Source organism: Meriones unguiculatus, chromosome 7 (assembly GCF_030254825.1).
Source record: "Meriones unguiculatus strain TT.TT164.6M chromosome 7, Bangor_MerUng_6.1, whole genome shotgun sequence".
In the NCBI taxonomy this organism is placed as follows: domain Eukaryota; kingdom Metazoa; phylum Chordata; class Mammalia; order Rodentia; family Muridae; genus Meriones; species Meriones unguiculatus.
In genome coordinates this window covers 108,106,061-108,118,569 of record NC_083355.1, presented here as the reverse complement: position 1 = coordinate 108,118,569, position 12,509 = coordinate 108,106,061, and positions in this window count along the sequence as shown.

Sequence of the window (12,509 nt, the reverse complement as noted above, 5' to 3'; positions counted from 1 at the left end):
CACTAAATGGCACAGAGTACTGAAAATATCCTGAGCAGGCAGATCTCTACGAGTTCAAGGCCAGCCCCTGCTCTACACAGAGAGTATCAGGTCAGCCAAGGCAACAATAGTGAGACCAACCCTGTCTCAAAAAAAAAAAAAAAAAAAAAAAGTTGTATTTCTGCTTTGCTCCCAGTGAAGATTCCCTACTTCTGTAATGTTGCAGAGGTAGAATGAATAAATCAAATGAAACAAAGACAGTAAATTACAAAAAGCCATTTCTTTTTCTTTTTTCTTGTAGTTTTGTTAGGAATAATTCACATGTAAAGCTAGGTGAATTGGCTCCTCTTTAGGGACTGACTATGCCAGCTGCCCAGGATTCCTCCCGGAGCCTGAGAAAGGTTCTGCCTGGGAAACAGCCTGATCCCTTTAAGCTAAACCAGGGCGACTGAAGGAACGGTGTTCCCATCCTCCAGGACGCTGGCTGTCCTCCCGAGCCGCCTGAGGATTTCCCCACCCCAGGGGCTCAGCCACTGACTAGAGACGGGGCGGATGACCCCCTGAAAGCTATGCTCTTCCTGGCTGTAACCAGGGATTTAGAGAAGGCCTGTGACACTGAGTAGATTGCCTGGATCTCAGCTCCAGGCTTTCCATGGATAAGCACACTGTTGCACTTAGCTCAGGCTGTGCAGTGTCAGCACCCAAGCTTTTGTCTGCCGGGACTGGCTGGCTGACCAGGGTTCCCTTATGGCACAGCAGGGGGCTTTCTGTTGTTACAAACCTCTTTTGATTCCGAGGGGCCCTGCGGCATTTGCTTCACAATGAAACAGGGCAGTTCCTGTGAAATGCTCCTTAGGCGACAGTACACCCACAGCCTTCTCTGGGATAGAATGCTTTATCACATGCCCAACTCCATACGGATTGTGAAAGCAAGGCATAGACTTTCCTGTTCATAGTTTAAGCGTAGTGATTCTGAGGGCTCCACATACATCTGAAACAGCTTGCCTTTTCAACCTTATTATTTCTTTTTTCTTTTCAGCTTGAAATCTTCTAGAAGAAATAGAAAACCAAAAATCTGGACATTGCGCTAACCCAGCTCCAATAGCGTGCTGTGCCCCAGGCCCTTCAAATTTTGTTTCATGTATAATAAGTTTATCTCATGACAAATAGTCTGCCACAGGCAGAAGACTTGTTTTTGTCGTGGAAGAAACACACTCCCGAATGAGGCACATTGTTGCTCAGCACAAGGGGCCCTGCTTCATTGTGAGGAATACAAGAGCCTGTGGAGCTGATGTTCCCTTGTCCGTTTTCTGGCAACCACCCGTCGCTTCTTGCTAGTGTTGTATATACTCAACAAACATTGTCAGGCCTTGAAAGAAAGTGCCCAGAGTTGTAACCTTGTGAGAAGCTAAGCCATCAAGTTTGGGAACATTCAAATAAATAAAGAAAAGCCTCAAATGATTCACCATTGTTGGAATGTGGGATGACACACAACTTTTACAAAATTGACCGGAGATCCCTTCAGTTTAAAACTGGCTCGAGGGCTGGAGAGATGGCCCAGAGGTTAAGACCACTGACAGAGATCCCAAGTTCAATTCCCAGGAGCCGTAGGGTGGGTCACCACCATCTATAATGAGATCTGGTGCCCTCGTCTGGCGTGCAGGCATACACGTAGGCAGAACACTGTATACATAATAAATATGCAAATCTTAAAAAAAGAAAGAAAGAATCTGGCACAGGTGAGGATGCTGCTCATCAATGGAGTGTTTGCCTACTAGCATAAACAGGCTCTGGGTTCCATCTGCAGGACAGAGGAAAACAAGCAAAACAGCGGGGGGGGGGGGGGGGGGGGGAGAAATAAGCTGGTAGGGGCTGTATGCTATCCACAATGTGGCCACAGTGTGGCGCCACTCCAACAGGTAGAAAGAAACACTAGCCTCTGAGCAGCGGGGCCACCACAGCTGGCTGAGCTGTTCAGGGACACCCGTCTTGGAAGTGCTTGGGCGCTTGGGCTGCAGAATGCTCTGGAGTTATAATCAATTTTATATCAGGTTTAGCTGAGAGAAAGTGCTCCGAGAAGAAACCAGGCACTGCAGCAGTGTTTGTTACTAGCCCAGGAGCAGGAGCGAAGGCTTCTGCAACTCACAGTGCTTATACTGACTGTGGAGTCCGTACTGAGGGTCATGCCCTCAAACTTAGACTTATTCTTATGAGAAAAAAACGTTCTGAGATTTTACACCTTTAGATGATCCCTGACCCAGAATCCCATTATTTGCTCTAAATTCGACGGATTAGGTCAGACTGAGCCTACAGGCACACAGGGGATTACAGAACCCCCACAGACACCCCCCCCCACACATACCTCTTAGCCTTGGCTTCTACGTCTGGATATTTACCCACTGGCAAGCAAAGCTATTTGGGAAGAAAAAGTGTGCCTAGTTGCTGCTCAGCCAGGGAGTGTGGCAGGGAGTGGGGTTTGGAGCTGGCGCTTTTAGTCCCAGCTCTTGGGAGACAGAGGCAGGCAGATCTCTGTGGGTTCAAGGCCAGCCTGGTCTACAGAGCTCAGGAGAAAAAAAAGAAAAGAGTGCTTGCTCAGCCATGAGGTCAGCCCCCACATAGCAGGCCAGATAGAGCGTCGGCTTAGAGCGTCGGCTCCCATGAAGCAAGTAGGGTCTGGTCCTGATTTCGCTGTCAGAGGAGGAGACAGGGGGTCACTAGGATTTTCTGGATCCCAGTACAGCTGAAAAAAAAAAAATGAGGTTCCAGGTTCAGGGAATGGCTTCATCATCTCAGAATGGTTTAAAGTAGGCTGTATAAAGGGCTGCTGGTATCAAGCCATTTCTGATTGCTTATAAAGCCTAAAACAATGTAAGTGTTATGTAAACAGTTGTTGCACTGTATTGTCCAGTGGCAAAGGGGAAATGCATGCACGTTCAGTGTAGGCGAGATTTCTTTGGAGATTTATGTGTTTTCTGTTCCTGTGTGTGCTCATGCCACGTACAGTACACCTGTAGCAGCCAGAGGACAACTTGCAAGAATCAGTTCTACCCTTCTGCTATGTGGGTCCCCAGGAACTAAATTCAGGTGGTCAGTCGTGCCGACAGGTGCATGACCCTGTGCGTGTGTGTGTGTGTGTGTGTGTGTTCAAATCAGTCTTCCAGTGATGCCAACAGGTGCTTATAAAGTACCCCTAGCTGTACAGTGCATACAGCGGAGCCTACAACCAGCAGAGTGTGGGTAGAACTAGATCAGGTTGACAAGGAAGACGCACCTTCCTCCTTTAAGTCGGGGTGCGTCTCCTCAGTGCCTGAAGGTTTACCTCACGACAGGTGTTGAGCGGAACCACAGGTTGAGGTGGAGAGCCGGCCTTTCTCAAGAAGGAGTCCTGGCCCTCTTATCAGTCACGCCAGCCCTGCGCAAGTCTGTATGCTCTGAAAACCGGAGAGCTGGAAAGGGTCACGCCTTCTCTCCAGAGATGCTGTCACCATCGCGAGGTTAACGAGGCAACCGTGTATCAATCAGCAGAGCTCTCAGGCCACGGCTCACTCCCGAGATTCTCTTTCAGCGAGTCAGCAGCCTTCTCATTTCAGAGAGGATCCCAGAGAAGGAAGGAACCTGTCACTGCCGCCTCCCTCCCCCCACACACACAGCAGAGCGTGCGTACTAAGTGTTTCCTAAATCCTTGGGAAACCTGTTGTTTTTTTTTTTTTTTTTAATCCAAATAAACACACAAAACAAACGCGATTGCATCATTCTAAAAGGAAGGTGGCTTACAAGTTCCTGATTAAGTGGAAAGGGAAAACGCAATTGATTCTCATAATTACAAGCGAATTACACAGCCAGGGCGGTTCCAAATCTCCCTCACATCTGTTATCTTAATTTATCCCTGGGCAATCTCCTGCTTTGAATAACCTTTTATGACAGCACTCATTCTCCCCGTAGTTAATGTTTAGTGTCTACGTCTGGCCCTCCTGCTGGTTTTATGACCTTCTTGGGGGCAGGGACCATGCATCCATAAAGCCCCAGCACTTGGCATGGTGTTCGTTAAGACTTGTCTTGCAATCCACAGAAACCCACTGAGTGCAACTGAAGCAGAAAGAGGGCTTTGTTCTGAAGAGCCCCGGGCCAGTGGTGCAGCCACGTCTTGGGCGCCCAGGAACCAGGTCCTACAATTACTCCTATCTTTCGTCTTCCTCATTAACACCTCTCACTGTTTCTCTTCATTCGACTGAAAAGCTGGCTGCCACCATCCGCCTAGCCAACGGTCCAACTTGTCCAGCCCTGCAAGCAGAGCCTCAATCACTCTCTGGGTCTCAACCTTCCCAATTCTCCAGGGCCTGAGTCTCTGATTGGTCCAGCCTCGGTGAGGTGTTCACCTCTAGTCCAATCAACTGTGTCCAGAGGGGTGCGGTCCAATGGTAGGTCCGCGGTTGTTCCTATGGAAACCATGTGCGGTGGGGGTGGGGCGGCGCAGGAAGTAAGAAGGCACAGTTCCCAGAAAAGGGTAGAGGGCAGGGCCGATGAACAATAGGGGGCCACGTTCTGGTAAATTCTTGATGTTCTGTAAAGGCTCGCTGTGCTGCGCTTCTTTGAACACAGTAGGTCCCTAGATGCTGCTGAGTAGGTATGGCTCTGGTCCTCTGTGTGGCTCTCGATAACCTGTAGTCCCTTGGCCTGCCTCACTCCCGCTCTCCCTTGGGCTTCTTAAGAGGTCTGACCAGGGCCCAGAGTACACTGGAGATTGATTGTTCCTTCAAATTCCTCACCTAGGCTGGGCACAGTAGCCTGGAATTCCCAGCAATAGGGAAGGGGAAGCAGGATAGCGAGTTTGAGCGTGGGCTACCTCGGAAGACCTTGTCATAAAAAAACAAAAAGACCCAAACATATATATACACATACACACACACACACACACACACATATACATACACACAAACGCATGCACGCACACATGCAAAAAACCCATTGCCTCACCTTGTAGTTACCATATTATTATTGCCTTCCTCCTAAATCCCAGTGTCAATAGCAGCCCCACAAGACTAACCCTCCGACCTGTAGGGTAGGGTGGATGAGGAATTAACACCCCACTGAGCAATGGTTTGACCAATGGGAGACGTGGGTAATTCCTTACTCATTCCTCCCATGACGTACCCTGAAGTGAAATGTACCCCTTGGGAGGGTCCTGGGAGTCCAGGCGCCCTCACGTTGAAGCAGCTGCTTGGTAGCTCACCTCCCTTGCTTGCCCTCTATCCCTGGCACTGATTCCTCCTCAAGGAGGAGCCAAACAAGCCTTTACTTCCCCATTCTTTTTCCTGTGGAGCTAGGGGTGTCCTATGAAAACTTATTGGTCCTGATAGACACAACACTTAAGCAGTGTATGAGGAGCCGGAAAGATAGTTCAGTGGGTGAAAGCTCGCCATGTAAGCAGGAAGATGTGAGTTCAACTCTTCAGAACCCACATAAGAGCAGGTACATTGCAAAAATGTCTGTAATGTCAGCGCCTGCAGTGGGGAGATGGAATCCCTGGGAGATTGTGGAACAGGGAGCCTGGAGTACACAGTGGAAAACCCTGGCTCAAACAAGGTGGGTGGCAAAGAGCAACACCCAAGGCTGTCCTCCAAGCTCCACAGGAGTGCCACTGTGTGCACATGCCTGCAGACACGCAGGCACACACACACATCGCACATACACATACACACACACCAGTGTTGTCAGAATCCCCCCGTCCATCCATCTTTGGGTTCTACTTTTCTCCACACTGGCTCTCTGTTTATTCAGGCTTCCCATAAACAGAGGCAAGTTTGTCTCCAGACCCAGCTTTTACTTTTTGATTCCTTAAAGAGGTTTATTTACTTTGATAGTATGTCTATGGTTGTTTGGCCTGCATGTCTGTCTGTCTGTGCATCACACACCTGCAGTGCCTACAGAAGCCAGAAGAAGGTGTTGGGGTCTCCTGGAACTGGAATTAGAGATGGTTGTGAGCTGCCATGTGAGTGCCGGGAATAGAACCTGGGTCATCTAAGAAAAAAAAAAAAAAGCAGCTAGTTCTCTTAACTGCTGAGCCATCTCTTCAGCCCCTTATTTTGTTTTTGTTTTTTTTTTTTTTAAAGAAATTACTATGTAATCCTTGATGGCCTCAAACTCACAGAAATGTTCCCAAGTGTGGGATTATAGGTGTGAGCCACGATGCTAGTCTTCCACTTTGTCCTTAAATGCAAAGAACGCCTCTTTCCCCAGAGTTTCCACCAAGACCGGAAGCTTCTCCTTGTGGGTTTTGATTGGCCTTTAAGGTCCTGTGTGTGTCTCAGACCAATCACTGGATAGTGGGCACTATGCTTATTCTCCAGGCTTTTGTCTTTTTAGGTTTCCAGGTAAACTGAGGTGGTATTGGGCAAAAAACAACATAGGTGTGGAGAGCTGAATTTTTGTTCCTCATTCTCCCCTAATCCGGTATAGATCTATGGGGCTGGGAGAAGGATGGGAAGGGGGAGGGGGTAAGGATAGGGATGAGCAAGCAGCTGTCTGAGCAGCTGAGTGCGAAGCTGTCTTAGTTACTTTTCTCACTGCTGTGTGTGACCAAATACCTGACAAGAAGCAGTTTCTGGAAGAAGAGTTTGTTTTGGCTCATGTTGTCAGGATAACTCCCAGGATGGTGGGTAAGTTAGCCACACAAGTCAGGAAAATGGATGCTGCTGGCTCAGCTCTTTCCCCCACCCCTCCTACTGAGGCCCTGCCCACAGGATGGTGCCACCTGGCCGGCATTCAGGGTGCATCTTCCCAGTTCTGCTAAACCTTTCTGGAAACACCCTCGCAGGTATGTTTCCATGGTGTTTTCAAATCCCGTCAAGTAGATAACGAAGAGTAACCATCACAGAGGCTGAAGCTAGAGCTGGGTACTCTCCTTGGGCAAGGTCCTGGCATCCAGCAGGGAGGGCCTGCCTTTCTTACTCTGCAGCCCTGGCAAGGGCCTCATCTGTCACCAGGTTCTCAAACTGGGCGAGGGTACCTCCAATCACTCAGCAGCCAGGGGCCACACAGAGACCTGGTCTGTGGGGTCCTCACTCAGCACAGGCTGCCATCCAGATGGCACAGAGCCCTTCCCCTGAGAGATATGCAGGGATGTTGGCAAGACCAGACTGGAGGAAATCACCAGTTCAAGGAGAGTCAGGCTTTTCCCAGAGGTCTCAGGCCAGCAGCGCCTCTGTGGGCCATCTGCTAGCTCATGGGGTCCACTCTGCCATCTTTTCTGATCTCCTGGCCCTTGCCTTTCTTCTCATGTCCCTTTATTACCTCTACAGTGCCACAGCACGTCTGTCTGTGAGTCCCTAGCTGATAGAGCTAGCTCTCATTTTCTTCTTTTTCTTCTCCTTCCTTCCTTCCTTCCTTCCTTCCTTCCTTCCTTCCTTCTTCCTTTCCTTCCTTCCTTCCTTTCTCTCCCTCTCTCTCAGGGGGGGTCGTTATTATTGTTTGTTTGTTTGTTTGTTTGTTTGAGACAGAATTTCTCTGTGTAGCCCTGGCTTTCCTGGAACTTACTTTGTAGGCCAGGTTGGCCTTGAACTCACAAAGATCTGTCTCAGGTTCACTTATGTTGCTGTTTACATTTACCTACTTCTGTCTCCCCAAGTGCTGGGATGAAGTGCATGCGTCACCACGTCCAGCAGCTTTACCATTCTCTAGGCCAGTGGCAGAGGTCCAGAATCATATGGGTGGAGAAACAGAACTGAGCAAACAAGCAAGCGCAAGCGGGCATGCAATCACTTCTCTCTGCTGTTGACTACATACCATGACTAGCTGTATGGAGTTCCTGCCTTCATTTCCCTACAGTCGTGGACTGTACCCTGGAATCATAAGCTGAAATAAACTTCCTCCCCTCGGTTGCTTTCTGTCAGGATGTTTTATCACAGCAGTGTAAGTGAAGCTAAGACAGGCTTTATGATTGCTAATTCAAGGCGGGAGGCCAAGATCTGAACACCATCTGTTGGTGTTGACTAGAAATGGATCTGAGAAGCACAATTTGTAAAAGACATGTAAAGGACCTTTAGGTCTGAGTGCAACTGGGACTGGGTTGCAGAGAGGAGTTGTTGTCACTGTTGAAAGTGGGGAACTGCCTTAGCTGTAGGAAGACAGACGTCACTTCCTGGAGCATGTCTAGTCACTTGGCATGAAATTCCGTAATGTCTCTACTTTTCTTTGTGCTGTTGTTTGTTTTTGAGACAGGCTGTCATCACTCAGTCCTGGTTAGCTTGGAACTTGCTGTGTAACCTAACGCTCCAGCTCACAGAGCCTGCTTCCCGAGTACTGGGATTCTCAAGGCCCGTGCGCCACCACGTCTGTCTACACTTTAATCTATGTCAGTAATAGGCGAGGTGTGGTGGCACATGCCTGCAATCTCAGCACCAGGCAGGCAGCTGGGGCAGCTGGATGGTGAATTTGAGGCCAGCCTGGACTATAACGTATATCTCATCTCAAGAGAAGAAGAGGAAAAGGAAGAGATGGAGGATATGGAGGTCAGAGAATGGCCTGGAGGAGCTGGTGCTCTCCTTCTACTATATAGGTCTGGGATTTGAACTCAGGTTGTCAGGCTTGGCAGCAAGCGCCTTGACCCACTGAGCTTCTCAATGGCCCACCAATCTTGCTTCTTTTTCCTCAACCGTGGCTACCATCTTTCTATATATAAAACAACTTCCGGCTCCTAGTCATAACCAATGGGGCCTCTGACCAAAGCTGGGCCAACGGGCTTCCTCTGGGGAATCTGAAACTGGGACACAGAGAGACTCAGCTTCAGTCTGGCTTCTTTCTTGTCAGGAGACATGAAAACCTAGCAAACATGAGCAAAAGGGATTATTTGCTCCTTGCACCAGGCACAGATATCAATTTTCCACAATAGAAGACAGAGTGAACCCAGAACGCTGCAAATCGAGAAGAGACGGAGATAGCCCAGGCTGCAGAACTGTCCCAGCCCCTGCCTCCAGGCAGACCAAGACTCCAATCCTTCTCTAGTCTCGGTTCCCAAAACACACCCCTATATTCTTATAACAAATGGGGTGCAGACACTGGGCTTTGGAGGTAGGCCCAGGCTGGCTGCTCGAGCCAGTTGTGCATAGTTAACATGGCATTGGTGGGCCACAGTCAGCATAGGCCACATTTACACTCCAGAAACTGAAAAAAAAAAAAAATGTTACCAAGCAGGAACCCCTCCCCGAGAGCACCATATGCATTTCCCAGAACCCCCACCTCCCACTCAGGGCAGTTCCTGGATAGTCCGGCAAGTTACAGCCCAGACCTTCTAAGTGAATTGGCTGCTGAGCAAACTCCTATGTGTTCTCTGAATGCCAAAATGCTGAAGAAGCCTTTCGTAATGCTGGCAGAGGGCCAGCTTGATGCATGTTTGTAGTGCTAGGAGGATGTCCTGAACCAGCCCTGAGTCCCAACTGTGACATAGCCATGGGTGGGCACAGACTCACCCAGGCCATAAATGTCAATAGTCCTCAGGGCTGAAGTCCATACTCTGCATGATAGGTGTCCCTTGTCCCCCTGGCATCTTCAGGTTCACTCCTGATAGATGTCCCTTGACTGCTTTCTTACCACCCCATCCCCATGCCCTGGCTTCCTCAGCTTTTGCACCGTCTGCTCAGTGTATGAGGCATCAGTCAGAGAATGCGATAAAGGTGGTGGACCTTCCCCCTGGAACCTGCACAAACGGTTTCATTTCAGGAGATTTCCTGAAGCTTTCCTCACCCATATCCTCTGTGGCCCACGCTGGCCACCACACCAGCACACTGTCGCTTTAGAACTAGAGCTATTGTTACCACCATGTCCCTTTTGGAGTCTTCACTCTGCTCGGAGCCCCTCAAGGGATGCCCAGACTGTCCCATTTTTGAGCATTGGGATGACTGAAGGATGACAAGGTGTGTCCCCAACTGCTTATCGTGAGATCAGGGTGGAGGTACTTATCCTGAGATCAGGGAGGAGCTTCTGGCTAAGCATAAAAATGTGTCACCCAGGATGACTTGACATTATTAAAGGAAGATGCTGCCCCCAGATAGGCCTGACACCAGCAGGGACAGCGAGAGATGATGTAACCCCAGCACCAGGGTCATAGGGTAGAAAGTTGCAGGCCAAGTGTGATGCTAGGAACTTGAACATGAGGGTCCCAGAAATCTTGGCTGTCATTCTAGCTGTCACGTGGTTTTGAGACAAAGAGCAAGTCAAATTTTATTGAATTGCTATCAGCTGCAGAGGCAGGCAGATCTTTGAGAGTTCAAGGGCAGCCAAGGCTGCATAGTAAGGCCCTGTTTTAAAAATAAATAAATAAATATAAAAATTTATATATATATATGTATGTATGTATGTATGTATGTACTGAAAAAAGACAGAGTTGTCAATCTGGAGTGACTGGTATAAACGATGATGGATAAAAGTTAGCGTCTCATTTGCCTACATGCCTGTGATATGCTGGTCATGTGAGCTAAAGAATTAGCTCTCTTTAAGGAAAGCAAAATGAGGAATTTGTCACAAGAGCAGAAGTGCTCACTATCTTCCGGCCCCACTGCCGCTTTCTTACATGGTAAAATTATTTTTAGCCAGGTTCAGAATCGCTTCATTACTCCAAGCTTCCCAGCCTCCCTTACAGACTGACACGTTCTGCAACTAAGTTCTAGACGTCCGGGGTGTGAACAGAAGTGAAGTGTGTGTGTGTGTGTGTGTGTGTGTGTGCATTCTAGGTCATATCCTTAAAGCAAAGATGACATACTGTCATCTTCCTTTTTACAAAATAATTTTTTTCTCTTTCTATCTGGAACAGGAATATGCTGACAGAGGGGAGCAGCCATATTGGTTTATGAGGAAGATGTATGTTTGGGATGGAGATGAAAAGAGAGCAGAAAGCAAGGTGGAGTAGCTCACTCTTTTAATCCCAGCACGCGAGAGGCAGAGACAGAGTTCCAGGACTGTCAGGGCTACCTTTGTCTCAAAAACAATAAAATAAAAATAAAAAAATAAAAAGCAGGGCGTGGTCTGGAGTGACTTGAAGCAGTGCCATCCTATCTAATAGCACGGACTTTCAAGTGCAAGAGAAATTAAATTTCAGTCTGTTTGCAAATCAGAGAGATTAAATTTCTGTTTATTCATGAATCATTACCTACCTCATTCAGTCATCAAGGCACTCACAGCATCTGAGAAAGAGGCAAGATTCAGACAGCCAGAGGAGCAGGCACGAGGCACCCCTTCTTTCCCAGCTGTCAAAGGTCAGTCTGCCTTTGACAGCTGGGAGTTTATTCAGCTGGCTATGGATCTGACATCTACACAGCATTCTTGTGTTTTGAGAACTTTCTTTCCCATACCATGTTTCAGGCTCAACTTTGTAATTTTCCAGCCCTGGCCTTGGCGCTGACATCTCCAGCAATGGATTTTCACTTTGTCAGTGAGGAAAGGTAATTAAATATCTGGACATCAGGCATAGCAGGTTCTTAAGGGCCGTAGTTTCTCCTTAGGTCTCCACCGGGGAGATCTAGGAAGTGTATGTGGTGTGTGTGTGTGTGTGTGTGTGTGTGTGTGTGCTTACACACCCATCTGTATCTATTTCTAGATCCATCCATCTATCTTTCAAACCCAGAGTTCACATCAGCATTTGCAGCTGATCCAACACACGGGGCTGCCACAGTCCCATTTCCCCTGGACGCTGACTCTGCTGAGACAGTGGGAAGCTGGAGCCTCTTGCCTCCCACAGTCCCACTCACTCAGCCTCGCTGTCTGAGCCAAACCTCATCTCACAGTTCACATCCTTCAGCATTGGCCTTCCCCAGGTACCCCAGCTGGTCCTCAGCCCCTACCCTGGGACAGAGGAAGAGCCCAGAGGTACATACAGAGGAAGCGACATGCACCTGTTCATCAACACATTTCCTCCTATGCTATAGGCCCCTGCACCAGAAGAGCCATTTGCACTGTGTCCCTGAGTCTCTGGACAGCTGGATTGGGTTTGTCCCCTCTCAGAGAAAGCACCCCAAAGAAGCAGCTGGACAGTAGGTTACAAACAGCAGTGCTGGGCTCCGGGGCAACACTACCCTCTAGTGCAAGGGTCCTGCTAATGTTATACTTCATGGCTCCTTAAGAGCCAACTTTCTACCTGACCCTCCCAACCCCGGCCTCTAGTATAAGCATATGCCTGTGTTTCCTGTCTTCAGTCTGCTTCGCAGGGAGCCAATTTTCCCTCAGTACCCTCATGGACCCATGGACCTACACAAGAAAAAGTTCATACGTATAAAGTATGTATGTACAAAAGACGCTGAGCTCAATCTCCAGCAATGAAGCAAACAATCCTAGTGAATCTTTCTTTTAAAAATAGGCTTAATAGCTGGGTCTGTGGATTGTAGCATGGTTATCCCATATTTTATGGCTAATATCCACTGACGAGTGAGTATGCATTATATATATACTCTGGGGTTTGGGTCACCTCACTCAGGTTGATCTTTTCTAGTTCCATCCATTTGCCTGCAGATTTCAAGATGTCTTTGTTTTTAATAGCTGAGTAG